The 14,516-nt window shown below is 44.8% G+C and overlaps 1 protein-coding gene and 1 pseudogene across 2 annotated transcripts in view; one reads left to right on the top strand and one right to left on the bottom strand.

The window, feature by feature from the left end:
- LOC147092606 (NACHT, LRR and PYD domains-containing protein 3-like) overlaps positions 1-246 on the bottom strand; it is a 43,427-nt pseudogene extending 43,181 nt beyond the window's left edge.
- The window catches only part of LOC147092602 (ribonuclease inhibitor-like), a 640,499-nt gene that overhangs the window by 269,333 nt on the left and 356,650 nt on the right, over positions 1-14,516 (top strand). The window lies entirely within an intron of this gene.

The following is a 14,516-nucleotide window of genomic DNA, read 5'->3' as shown; positions in this document are numbered from 1 at the left end:
TGACTGCGGTGTCCCTCTCGATGGTGACTCACTTCCCTCTTTGTACTCAGTCCCTGGCCTGTTCCCTCTTCCTGTGTGAGCTGCAGATTCATGCACAAGATCTGGACCTTTCGTTCAGACAGAATTTGTATTTTAAAGTATTTTGTGAACCTACCTGTGTCCATTCTCATTCTTTTTGAAGATGTTGGATCGTCTCCCCTGTTTGGGCCTTCAGCCATGGTGGTGACAGGCGTTTCCAGGTTCTGATGCTCTGTAACAAATCTAATATTAATAGGAGGTTTAGACGGAAAAATTGAAATGAGAAGGAGAACATTGCCTTGTTAAACATGATGGTCCATAAATTCCGTTCGCAGCGGGCAGAGTGCTGCAATCCTGAAAAATCTGCGCCTGGACCAGAGGGCTCCCAGGAGGTGCAGAATTCCGTTAATGTGCTTCCTCAAACTGCCGGTGTGCAGGGCCCACGTATCCCAGGGGCGGAGCTAATTCGCAGCATCCCTGGGATCACGTGGGCCATGAGGAGCCAATCAGAGCAGGGAATCTCCATTCATAGATTTGACAGGAAGACCTGTCAAATCTATGAATAGAGATCAGCCCCAAAACATAAGTAAAACTTCAAGCCCCCGACCTGCACTTACCTAGCGCGCCTGCCGTTGTGCTGTGGGCCCATGTGGGATTCCGATCCTGGGCCTCCTCCAGCTGCCGGCGTGCAGTGCTCGCGTATCCTAGGGGCACAGTTAGTTCAAAGCTTCCCCTGGGTTCATGTGGACCATGGAGAGCCAATCGGAGCAGGGAATCTCTATTCATAGATTTGACAGGAAGTCCTTTCAAATCTATGAATAGAGATCGGCCCCAAAACCTAACTAAAACGTCAAATAATTATTTTTTTAAATCACATTTTTAAAATAACTATAAATTACATAAAATAACTATTTTAAACAAAAACTTAAATTTTTGAAAAAAATAATTAAAGTTTTTAGCGGGGCTAAAAATAAACTTGTATTTTAAAATGATAAATCAGTGGGGAAAAAAATTATTTTACTTTCTTCACCTCTTATCTTGTTAAAAGCAGGCGGCCTTGCTCCTGCATTTCCAGGCGCAGCTGTTTCAGACTTAGCTGGACTGAAGCAACTGCTGAAAAAAACGGATGTTGCGGCCGTATGCGCTGCCTATCGGCGCAGGCGTTTGACCTGTGAAACACTTTCATTGAAAAACGGAAGTTCCGGTTTCCAGCGCATGTGTAAAACTGGCACTTCCGTTGGCCCTACAGGTGAGTGCACAGCGCATACACACCCGTAAGGAAAGGAATTTATGGGCCAATATCAACTCACTCCTCCCCAATCAGTACAACAGCTGTTAGCTCTGGGATCTCAGTAAACACCATGAATATACAAGTGGTAGATTTGATTGCTGTTTTACAATCAAAATTCTCCATTTGTGTGTGTGCCCGCACACGTGCATCCATTGAAACTATCAATCAGCGTCCTTTCCTTTCCCCACTGTGGAAATGTAAAAGCAATTCAGTTAATTTATAACGTGTTTGAGACTTTGTAAAATTCAGTACTTTGCTGTTTCACTAACGCTGCAACAAGGAAATAAACACACAACAGCAACAACAGAGGGGCAAGGAGATTGTATGAGAAATGATTATTGGTAACATAATAGGGAACACTAACGCCTTTTATAAACATATAAAGCGAGAAAGAACAGTCCAAGGAAATGTGGGGCCGATTTGGGACCAAAAAGGCAATCATCCTGTGGAAGCAGAGGACATGGCTGAGGTACTAAATTAACACTTTGCCTCCGTATTCACTAAAGAAGTGGATGCTGCCAATCGTACAGTAAATGAGGAGGTGGTTGAGAAATGGGAGAGGATATAAATAGATTTGGAAAACCTACTAAATCGGTTGGCAGGGCTTAAAGTAGAAATGTCACCCACTCTGCCACAATCTTCCAATCCTTGGATATGAGAAAGGTGCCAGAGGATTGGAGGGTTGCAAACGCTACTTCACTGTTCAAAGGAGAGAGTGATAAACCAAATAACTACGACTCAGCTTAACATCGGTGTTGCGGAAGTTTCTAGGGACAAATATCTGAACCAAAATTCATTGTCACTTGGAAGGACATGGGTTAATTCGCGACAGCCAAAATTGACTTTTTTTAAAAGGCAAATTAAATCTGGCTGACTTGAATGAGTTAAGTGATGAAATAGGAGAGGGTTGATGGAGGTGGTACAATTGATGTTCTGTATATGGACTTTCTGAAAGCATTTGATAAAGTACCTCATAATAGTCTGGTTAACAAAATTGAAGCCAATTATATTAATGGAGTACTGGCAGCATGGATACTAGATTGGTGACAGGACAGAAAACAGACAAACCAAATCAAATCAAATCAACTTTTATTGTCATTGTTAGTGCACAAGTGCAGTACAACGAAATGTAGGCTTGCGGCTCCCGAGAGTGTACATTTAGATTAAGACATTGTGAACCGATATTTTTCACACTGGAGGGAAGTATACAATGGTTTCCCCAGGGGTCGGTATTAGGAGCACTGCCCTTTCTGATATATATTAGTGACCTGGACCTGGGTATACAGGGCATAATTTAAAGGTTTGTAGGTGAGATGAGACCGAAAAGTCATAAACTGTGAGGAGGATAACAGAAGACTTCAGGAGGAAATAGACAGTCTGGTGAAATGGGCAGGCACATGGCAGGTGAAATTTAATGCAGAGAAGTGTGAAGTGCTGCATTTTGGAAGGAAGAATGAGGCGATGTAATTTAAGCCAACTGGTACAATTTAAAGGTGTTGCAGGAAAAGAAAAACTTGTGGTATACATTCAGAAATATTTGACGGTGCCAGGACAGGACGATAAGGCTTTTAGAAAGGTATATGGGAGCATTGGTTTTATAGGGGCATAGGAATATACGAACAGGAGTAGGCCACTCATTTGCTCAAGCTTGTTCCTCCATTCAATTCGATCATGGCTGAGCTGTATCTTAACTCCATCTACCCCCCTTGGTTCCGTAACCCTAAATACCATTGCCTAACAAAAATCTATCAATAACAGTTTTGTAATTTTCAATTGTCCGAGCCTCAACAGCTTTTTGAGGGCGAGTGTTACAGATTTCCACTACACTGTGTCTGAAGAAGTGCTTTCTAACATCACCCCTGAACGGCCAAGCTCTGCGGCTAAGGTTATGCCCCCTTTTTCTGGATTACTTCACCAAGGGAAATAGTTTAACTCTATCCCAGCAATTCCTTTGATCATCTTCAATACCTCAATTAGATCACCACTTAACACTTTATATTCAAGGGAATACAAGCTTCGTCTATGTAATCAGTCCTCATAATTTAACTCTTTTAACTCTGAGCTGCAAAGCCAAGATATCCTTCCTGAGGTGCGGTGCCCAGAACTTAGCACAATACTTGGAATCGGTTCAGACCAGAGCTCTGTACAGCTGTGGCATTACTTTTGCATTCCAGCCCTCCTAAGATGAAGCCTAACATTTCATTAGCCTTTTAATCTATCCACTAGCTTCTAGTAATTTCTATACTTGGAGCCCTAATTCTCTCTGCTCATCCACGGCTCCTAGCTGCTCACTATTTAGAAAATACTCTGATCTCTTTTTAGATCCAAAGTGAATCACCTCACACTTTCCCACATCGAACTCCAGCTGCCATAGTTTTACCCATAAGAGTACAAATGCAACAAAATTGAACTCAACCATTGGTTAGGCCTCAGCTAGAGCATTGTGTCCAATTCTGGGCACCGCACTTTAGGAAATCTTTCATGGCCTTGGAGAAGGTGGAGAGGAAATTTAATAGAATGGTAACAGATGAAGGAATTCAGCTAAATGGAGATACTAGAGCTGGAATTGTTCTGTTTAGAGCAGAAAAAGTTAATGGGAGATTTAATAGAGGTGTCAAAAATCATGAAAGTTTTTCCATAGAGTAAATAAGGAGCAACTGACAGAAGGGTCGGTAAACAGAGGACACAGACTTAATGTAATTGATAAAAGAGCCAGAGGTGAGATGAGGAGATTGTTTTTAGGCATCGAGTTATTATGATCTGGAATGCACTGTCTGAAAGACTGGTGGGAGCAGAGCCAATAGTAACTTTTAGTTCCTAAGCATGTAATAAACGATAAATGTACTTGAATGCTATTTACAGAAGCAGACAGTTAGCGTGTGAGAATGCATTTGGAAGTTTAATTCTGTTAACCAGCAAAGGATGGCCAAAAATTGTTAAAAAGTGAGAAAATAGAATGAGAGTATACCAGCAAGTAACATTAAAAAAATTGCAGGAGCTTCTAAAAGTATGTAAACATGAAGAGATTAGCAAAAGTAAGCATTGGTCGCTTACAGGTTGAGACAGGAGAAATTGTAATGGGAAATAAGGAAATGGCAGGGACTTCAAACAAATATTTTCTATCTGTCTTCACAGTAGAAGACACAAATAGCATACCAAAAATAGCGGGAACCAAGGGGCTGATGAGAGTAATTAAGTTATTAATAACAGTCGAGAAAAAAAGTACTAGAGTAACTAATGGGACTAAAAGCCGACAAACCCCCTGGGCCTGACGGCCTACATCCTAGGGTTCTAAAAGAGGTGGCTGCAGAGATAGTGGATGCATTGGTTGCGATCTTCCAAAATTCCCTAGATTCTGGAACAGTCCCAGCAGATTGGAAGGTAAAAAATGTAACCTCGCTATTCAAGAAAGGGGGAAGAGAGAAAGCAGGGATCTACAGGCCAGTGAGCCCGACGTCAGGAGAATGCTGGAATCCATTATTAAGGGAGGGGCAAGAGGGCACTTAGAAAATCATAATATGATCAGATAGAGTCAACATGGTTTTATGAAGGGGAAATCATGCTTAAACAACTTTAGTGTTTTTTGAGAATGCAACTAGCTGGGTAGATAAAGGGGAACCGGTGGGTGTAATATATTTGGATTGCAAAAAGCATTTGATAAGGTGCCACATATAAGTTTGCTTCGTAGGATAAGGGCTCATGGGGTTGAGGGTAATATATTAGCTACAAGGACAGGTTGGAGAAGCTGGATTTGTTTTCAATAGAGCAAAGGAGTTTTAGGGGTGATGTGATAGAGGTGTACAAGATTATGATGGGTTTGGATAGGCTAGACGGGGAAAGGCTGTTCCCACTAATGGATGGTACAAGGACAAGGGGACACAGATTCAAGTTTGAGGCAAGAGATACAAAAATTCCCGGAAATAGTGGAGAACCAAGGGTCTAGCGAGAATGAGGAACTGAAAAAAGTTAGTAATAGTAAAAAAATAGTACTGGAGAAATTAATGGGACTGAAAGCCGATAAATCCCCTGGACCTGTTGGTCTACATCCTAGGGTTTTGAAAGAGGTGTCTATAGAGATAGTAGGTGCATTGATTGTCATTTTCCAGAATTCCAGATTCTAGAACAGTTCCCGCGGATTGGAAGGTAGCCAATATAACCCCATGATTTCAGGAGGGAGAGAGAAAACGGCGAATTACAGACCAGTTAACCTGACATCAGTAGCAGGGAAAATGCTAGAACTTATTATTAAGGACGTGGCAACAGAGCACTTAGAAAATAATAATAGGATTGGGTAGAGTCAACACGGATTTATGAAATGGAATTCATGTTTTACGAATCTTATAATGCTTTGAGGTTGCAACTAACAATAGATAAGGGGGAACCAGTGGATGTGGGGTATATGGATTTTCAGAAGGCATTCAATAAGGTACCACACAAGAGGATATTAAACAAAATTAGGGCTCTTGGGTTGGGTGTAATATACTAGCATGGATTGAGGATTGGTTAACTGACAGAAAACAGAGAGTAGGAATAAACGGGTCATTTTCTGATTGGCAGGCTGTAACTAGTGGGGTACCACAAGGATCAGTGCTTGGGCCTCAGCTATTCACAATCTACATCAATGATTTGGATGAGTCGACCAAAAGTAATATATCCAAGTTTGCTGATGATACAAAGCTGGGTGGGAATGTAAGTTGTGAGGAGGATGCAAGGAGGCTTGAAGGTGATATAGACAGACTAAGTGAGTGGGCAAGAACATGGCAAATGGAATATAACGTGGAGAAATGAAAAGTTATCCACTTTGGTAGGAAAAATAGAAAAGCAAAGTATTTTTAAATGTTGAGAGATTGGGAAATGTTGGTGTTCAGAGGGACCTGGGTGTTCTCGTACACAAATCACTGAAAGTTAACATGCAGGTACAGCAAGCAATTAGTATGTTGGCCTTTATCACAAGAGGATTTGATTATAAGAGTAAAGACGCCTTACTGCAATTATATAGGGCCCTGGTGAGACTACACTGGGAGTATTGTGTACCGTTTGGGTCTCCTTACCCAAGGAAGGATATACTTGCCATAGAATCATAGAAATTTAGAGCACAGAAGGAGGTCATTCGGCCCACATTGTCCGTGCCGGCCGACAAAGAGCTATCCTCCCTAATCCCACTTTCCCGCACTTGGTCCATAGTCTTGTAGGTTACTGCACTTCAAGTGCATAATCCAAGTACATTTAAAAATGTGCTGAGGGTCTCTGCCTCTAACACCATTTCAGGCAGTGAGTTCCAGACACCCACCGCCCTCTGCGTGAAAATAATTCTCCTCAAATCCCCTCTAAACCTCCGACCAATTACTTTAAATCTATGCCCCCTGGTTAATGACCCTTCTGCTAAGGGAAATAGTTCCTTTCCATCCACTCTATCTAGGTCCCTCAAAGAAAACAACCCATACCGCGCCAATCTTTCCACATAGCTAAAATTCTCCAGTCCAGGAAATATCCTCGTAAATCTCCTCTGTACCCTCGCTAGCACAATCACATCTTTCCTGTAATGTGGTGACCAGAACTGCACGCAGTACTCTAGCTGAGGACTAACTAGCGTTTTATACAGACCAAGCATCACCTCCCTGCTCTTATATTCTATGCCTTGGCTAATAAAGGCATATGCTTTCTTAACCAATTATCTACCTGTCCTGCTACCTTTAGGGATCTGTGGACATGCACTCCAAGGTCCCTCTGTTCCCCTGCACTTATGTGTCCTACCATTTATTGTGCATTCTCTTGCCTTGTTAGCCCTCCCCAAATGTATTACCTCGCACTTCTCCAGAATTCCATTTGCCCTTGTTCTGTCCACCTAACCAGTCCATTGATATCTTCCTGCAGTCTAAAGCTTTCTTCTTCATTATCCACCGCACTGACAATTATTGTATCATCTGCAAACTTCTTAATCATACCCACTATATTCAAGTCCAAATCATTGATATATATCACAAAAAGCAAGGGACCTAGTACTGAGCCCTGCAGAACCCCACTGGAAGCAGCCTTCCAGTCACAAAAACACCCACTGGCCATAACATTTTTGCTTCATACTTCTGAGCTTTTACTTTCGTGACCAGCCTGCCATGTTGGACCTTATCAAAAGCCTTGCTAAAATCCATATTCATTACATGAAATGCACTACGCTCATCGACCCTCCTTGTTACCTCCTCAAACAATTCAATCATGTTAGTCAGACATGACCTCCCCTTAACTGATCCATGCTGACAGCCCTTGATTAATCCGTGTCTTTCTAAATGAAGATTTATCCTGTTCCTCAGAATATTTTCCAATCATTTTCCCACTACCGAGGTTAGGCTGACTGGACTGTAATTACACGGTCTATCCCTTTTTAAACAATGGTTCCACGTTAGTGGTTCTCCACTCCTCTGGCACCATACCTGTGGCCACAGAGGATTAGAAAATGATTGTCAGAGCCTCTGCTTCTTCCTCCCTTAAAGGGAGTACAACGAAGGTTCACCAGACTGCTTCGTGGGATGAGAGAAATTGTCGAATGAGGAGAGATTGAGTAGACTAGGCCTATATTCTCTAGAGTTTAGAAGAATGAAAGGTGATCTCATTGAAAGATACACAATTCTTACAAGGCTTGACTGGGTAGATGCAGGGAGAATGTTACCCCTGGCTGGGGAGAATAGAACCAGGGGTCACAGTCTCAGAATAAGGGGTCAGCCATGTAGGACTGAGATGAGGAGAAATTTCTTCACAGAGGGTGGAGGAGGCTCAGTCGTTGTGTATATTCAAGACAGAGATCAATAAATTTTTGAATATTAAGGGAATCAAGGGATATGGGGATAGTGTAGGAAAGTGGAGATGAGGTAATAGATCAGCCGTGATCTTATTGAATGGCAGAGCAGGCTCCAAGGGTCAAATGGCCTCCTCCTGCTCTTATTTCTTATGTTCTTAACGAAGTGAGTTTTAGGCTGCTCTTACAGGAGGAGAGGGGGGCAGAGAGGTTTAGGTGCAGAATTTCAGAGCCGGGACAGCTGAAGGCACGGCCGCCACCATTGGGATTGGAAGAGGGTGAAATGCACAAGAGACCAGAATCGGAGGAACAGAGAGATCTAGGAGGTGGGGGGAGTGTAGGACTGGAGGAGGTTACAGAGACTGGAAGGGACAAGACCATGAAGGGGTTTAATCAAGGATGAGAGTTTTAATTTGGAGGTGCTGGGGGACCGGGAGCCAATGTAGGTTCACAAGAACAGGGGTGATCGCTGAGCAGGGTTTCTGATGCATTTAAATTTACGGAGGGTGAAAGGATCAACGCCAACCCGGAGAGCACTGGGAAAATCGAGTCTCCAGGTGATAAAACTATGGATGAGGGTTTCGGCAGCAGATTGGTTGAAGCAGGGACGAAAATGGCTGATGTTACGGAGGTGGAAGTTGGCGGTCTTTGAGCTGGAGAGAATATCGGGTCGGAAGCTCAGCTCGGCGTCAGATAGAACGCTGCAGTTGCGAACAGTATGCTTAAATCTGAGACACTGATTGGGACGGGGAGGGAATCATTGGAGAGGGAACAGAATTCCTGGCAGCTGCCGAAGACCATGTCTTTGGTCTTCCCAATGTTTAATTGGTGGAATGTGTAGCTCATCTCAGATGGATGTAGTTCAAGCAGCGTGAGAAAGCAGAGGCAGTGGAGGGTTCGGGAGAGGTCGAGCAGAGTGTTGTCAGGGTACATGTGAAAGCTGAACACTTGTCTTCGGATAATGTCTCCAAAGGGCAGCAAGTAGATGAGAAATAGGAGGGGGTGAGGGGAGATCAACGGGGGACTCCAGAACGAACAGAGCAGGAGAGGGAAGAGAAGCTGTTGATGGAGTTTCTCTGGGTACGACTGGGTGGGTAAAAGTGGAACCAAGCGAGGACAGTCCCACTGAGCTGGACAACGGACGAGAGGCGTTGGAGGGTGTTGTACTCGACCGTGTCAAAGGCTGCAGAGGTCGAGAAGAATGAGGAGTGATAGTTTACTATGGTCACAGTCTTAGAATGTGTCGATTGGGACTTTGGTTATTGCCATTTCAGGGCTGTGGCAGGAGCAGAAACACAATTGGAGAGATTTAGACATGAAGCTGTGAAAAAGATGGGCAGAGATTCGGGAGGTGACAAAACATTGAGGAAAGGCAGGCTGGAGATGGAGATACACATGTCGAACTCTTCACCCACATGTCAAACTGGGCGAATCTCTGATCAAACCCTCTCCTCTGAAATACGCAAGTCTCATTGAATGTTACAGGAACACTTAAACTCATTTCACTTTTACAGAATATTCCACGCGCTCTGGCTGGGCGACTGGAATCTCCCAGTTCCACCGGAGGGGTTTGCTTGTTGCAGGCTACAGAAGAAGACCAAAGCTCGCTTTGTACCAAACTGTCTCAGAAATGTGGTATCGTCACTTCCTGTTTTACATAGAATTAACAGCAGAGAAACAGGCTATTCAGCCCAAGTGATCTGTGCCGGTGTTTATGGTCCACACGAGCCTGCTGCCACTGCTTTTATTCTACATTTGGACAAAGAAGTAGGTTTTAAGGAGCGTCTTAAAGGAGCAGAGAGAGGTAGAGACGTTTAAAGAGGGAATTCCAGAGCTTAGGGCCTCTGCAGCTAAAGGCACGGCCGCCAATGGTGGAGAGAAGGAAATCGGAGCTGTGCCACAGGTCAGAATTGGAGGAGCGCAGGGATTTTGGAGGGATGTCGAGCTGGAAAAGATGACAAACATGGGAATGGGCAAGGCCATGGAGCGGTTTTAAAACAAGGATGACAATTATAAAATTAGTCTAAGGCCAAACCCGGAGCCAATACAGGTCAGCGAGCACAGGGATGATGGGTGAACGGGACTTGTTGAGAGTTAGAATACACGGAGCAGAGTTTTGGATGAGTTCAAGTTTATGGAGAGCGGAAGGAGGAGGCTGGCCAGGAGTGCCTTGGAACAGTCACGTCTAGAGGTAACAAAGGAATGGATGAGGGTATCAGCGACAGATGAGCTGAGGCAGGGTCAGAGACTGGCGCTGTTATGGAGCTGGAAGTAGACGATGTTGGCTATGGAATGGATATGTGGTCAGACGCTCATCCTACGGTCAAATACGACAGCAAGGTGGCGAATGCTCTGATTCAGCCTCAGACAGTGGGCAGGGAGAGGGATGGAGTCGATGCCTCGGGAACACAGCTCGTGGCGAGGACCGAAGGCAATGTCTAATGTTACCTTTCTACCTGTCCCACAGGTGCTGCTCACCCCTGAGAATCCCTCCCGCTGACACAACTTTTCAAGCATCTCCACACATCAGCAGGGTGCACGGTCTGGGAGACACTTACAATGGAAAGACGGGTCACTCTCACAGGCCGATGGGTTGGGCGTCCAGTGGGCACAGGCGTTGGGTCAGTGTGGCGTAGGCAGAGGCAGAGGAAAGAGAGGGGGAGGCAGGGGGCAGAGTGGGGACAGGAATTTATTGCACTCTGGACAGTCTTACCCTGAATATAACGGACATTGTACAAGGGAGGAAACATACATCTCTTCTAATATCAAAACCAACTTCTAATATTACTAACAGCAAAATACTGGAGATGCTAGAAATATAACATAAAAGCTGAAAATGCTGGAAACACTCAGTGGGTCAGGCAGTGTCTGTGGGGAGGGGACGGTGGGGTTAACGGTTCAGGTCAATGCCCTTTCCTGAGAACAGGTTCAGGATCTGAAACATTAACCCCACCTTCCTCTCCCCACAGACACTGCCTGACCCGCTGAGTGTTTCCAGCATTTTCTGCTTTTATTTCTAATATTATTACTCATCCCCATTTCAGACTATATTCTGTGTTTTACTTGGTTTGGATTCTCACCATTTCAGAATACACTGGGAATCTGAGGCTAGCTGTGTATATAACATAGATTTTGGAAGCACATTCCCTGCTTGCTTTGATCGGTGTTGTTCTACTTCTGTATTGTGTGTGTCTGTGACCAATGAAACAGGAGGCAAGCACTCACCCGACGTTTAATGTCTTTCACCATCCCCAGTACTGAACACTGGAGCTGTCCAAAGGTAATGAAGCTGTGCTCAGCATTCACGATCTGACAATACTCCATACCTGCTTGTCACAGGCCGCGCTGATCTTTGAGGTTAGTCTCTGAATTGAGTATAATTAGTTTCTCTGTTCAACCTTTCCCCTTGATTAGTCACCAGATCTGAGCTACTTAACACTGAGATCTGATGGTGTCGGTGTCAGTTCAGCCCCGCCTAATAAACAGACACATGTCTATCTGCTGGGCTCTGCCGCAGACTGGTGTCACCTCAGATCAAATTCCTTTCCTCTAAAATACATACAAGATTCGCTGTGACTGTGTGTTTAGAGACAGAAACTGACCTCACTTCACATTCCATTGCACGGCCTCATGCTGGATAATTGTGCTCAGTGGTTAGACTCTCCCAGTCTCATTCTTTCCATTTCCTGCCTTACCCTGTAACCATTGTGTACGGTCTACAGGACCAGTGTGTATCTGAGTCAATGGGTCTCTCACTGACTATTCTCCCCAGTCCATCTCTAGGACCAATGTGTATCTGAGTCAATGGGACTCTCTCTGACCTTTCTCCCTAGTCCATCTCCATGACCAGTGTGTATCTGAGTCAATGGGACTCTCTCTGACCTTTCTCCCCAGTTCATCTCCAGGACCAGTGTGTATCTGAGTCAATGGGACTCTCTCTGACCTTTCTCCCCAGACAATCTCCAGGACCAGTGTGTATCTGAGTCAATGGGACTCTCTCTGAACTTTCTCCCCAGACAATCTCCAGGACCAGTTTGCATCTGAGTCAATGGAACTCTCACTGACCTTTCTCCCCAGACAATCTCCAGGACCAGTGTGTATCTGAGCCAATGGGACTCTCTCTGACCTTGCTCCACAGTCGATCTCTGGAAGCTCTTTGAATCGGAAGGGTTCTCTCTGGCCTACAATCCCTGTTTACTTCCAGCTGTGGACCTTCCTCAATCACTCCATCATTCACCGGGAGATCTAATTGTGGCAGAGCAGAAAATGAGAACAATATTGAAAGCATGAAATAATGTAACGTAGCTTTTTATCCGCTTACTTAAATTTAAATTTCAAGGCCGAGTATTTGCTTGATTTTGTCCCTTTCCTCAGATCCTCACTTCCGGGGCCGTGTGTTTATTTTGGAGATTTTCCTTACCGTAAATTTCCGGCCGCCTGAGACTCCCCCAGTTTCACTGCTCTGGGTGGAAATGCGCCATTTTGTGTCCAAACTTCCTGAACCCACCGCGCCCTCCACCCCGGACCAGCCCCTGTATTGTGAGCCGGTTCAGCACATTCCCCGGGAGCTGATGCTGACAGGAATCTCCCCTCCGTTTCTCTGCGGAGCTACACACCGGGGCTGTGACTCTGTGAAGCCCCGCCCTCGCTGTGATCTAAACTCTGTGCTGAGCAGCCGCGCTGCCAGGCCGTGTGCTGAATGGAGCCGAGTTCCCTCAGTCACAGAGCGCGGCCCCTGTAACCCGGGCAACCATCCTGTTTCTTACCGTCACTCACACACAGGCCCGCGCCGCCCGGTCCGGCTCGGCACACAGCAAATCCCGCCCACTGCACATCCCTGGATCGGCAAGGGAGCTGCACTGCGCCTGTGCGCAAGAGAGGGCGCGAGACTCAATCACTGCAGCACCACCAGTGGCAGGAGGACTACACTGGAACAGAGCAACAGGAGGAGACCATTCAGCCCCTCCAGCCTGTTCCATCATTAATTTAGATGATGGCTGATCTGTATCTTAACTCCGTGAACCTGCCTTGGTTCTGTAACCCTTAATGTTCAACAAACATCTATTAATCTCAGTTTTGACATTTTCAATTGGCCCCCAGCCTCAACAGCTTGTTGGGGGAAGAGAGATCCAGATTTCCAGCACCCTTTGTGTGAAGAAATGCTTTCCACCATCCAAACAGAACTAGATATGTACCTGAAGGAAAATAAATTGCAGGGCTACGGAGACAGGGTGGGGGATTGAGCTGAAGTGCTTTTGCAGAGGCCTCCTACTGTGCTGTAACAATGATTCTATGATTCTATTGCCCCTTAATGGCCTAGATTATTCATTGAGAGTTGGATCTGAAATATATTGGAGTGTCTGGTGCTACCTTAACACGCAGTATAATATTGATATTGTGCGGAACATAAAAGTTGGTTCTTTCCAAGTTGGTGCTGGGGTCGGGGAGACAGTTAATATCTGCTGGGATCTTGGATCAAACCCCTTCCAATCTTACAACACAGGCCATTCGGCCCACAGTGCTTGTGCTGGCTCTTTGAAAAGATGTCAAAACTAGTCCTACACCCAGCTTTTTCCCCATAACCCTGGAAATTCCTCCTCTTCAAGTACAAGTCCAATTGCCATTGCAAAGTTCCCATGGAATTTGTTTACATCAGTTTTTCAGGTGGTGCATTCCAGATCTTAAACCTCTGTGTAAAACAAATTCTCCTCATTTCCCCTCTAGTAGTTTTGCTAATTATTTTAAAACTGTGACCTTTCGTTAACACCACATTTGCCAGAGGAAACATTTCTTCCTATTTGCTCTATCAAAAACCCTCATAATCTGGAATTCTCTATTAGCTCTTCACTTAACCTTCTCTGCTCTAAAGGCAACAATCCCAGCTTCTCCAATCTCTCCACATAGCTGAAGTTCGTCATCCCTGGTATCATCCTGGTAAACCACCTCTGTACCCTCTGCATGGGCTTGGCAACCTTCCTAAAGTGCAGTGCCCAGAATTGTACACAATACTCCAGCCCAATCAGTGAATTGTAATGGGTTAGCATTGACCTCCTTGTTTTTGTGCTCAATGCCCCATTTACAAAGATAAATCTTCCAGGCACTCTCTTAAAAGCCTTATCAACGTATCCTGACACCTTCAAATATTTCTGAATATGCGCCCCCAGATCCCTCTGCTTTTGCACCAACTCAAAATACAACAGTCAAGTCGGTTCACACTGATGCGCATTAAATAGCATCTACCATGTATCTGTCCATTTCACCAGTCAGTCAAAGTCTTTCTAAAGTCTGCTACTATCCTGCTCACCATTTACAAGAGTTAAACTTTGTATCATCATCAAAATCGAAGTTTCACTCCATATACTGAAGTCCAGGTCATTTAAAATATAAGGAAACCAAAGGTCCCAATTCTGACCCCTG

The sequence above is a fragment of the Somniosus microcephalus genome, unplaced genomic scaffold, assembly GCF_052327205.1.
Source record: "Somniosus microcephalus isolate GS21.2 unplaced genomic scaffold, FLI_Smic_1.0 unresolved_chr2, whole genome shotgun sequence".
Classification (NCBI taxonomy): domain Eukaryota; kingdom Metazoa; phylum Chordata; class Chondrichthyes; order Squaliformes; family Somniosidae; genus Somniosus; species Somniosus microcephalus.
This window is presented reverse-complemented; position numbering and strand designations above follow the sequence as displayed.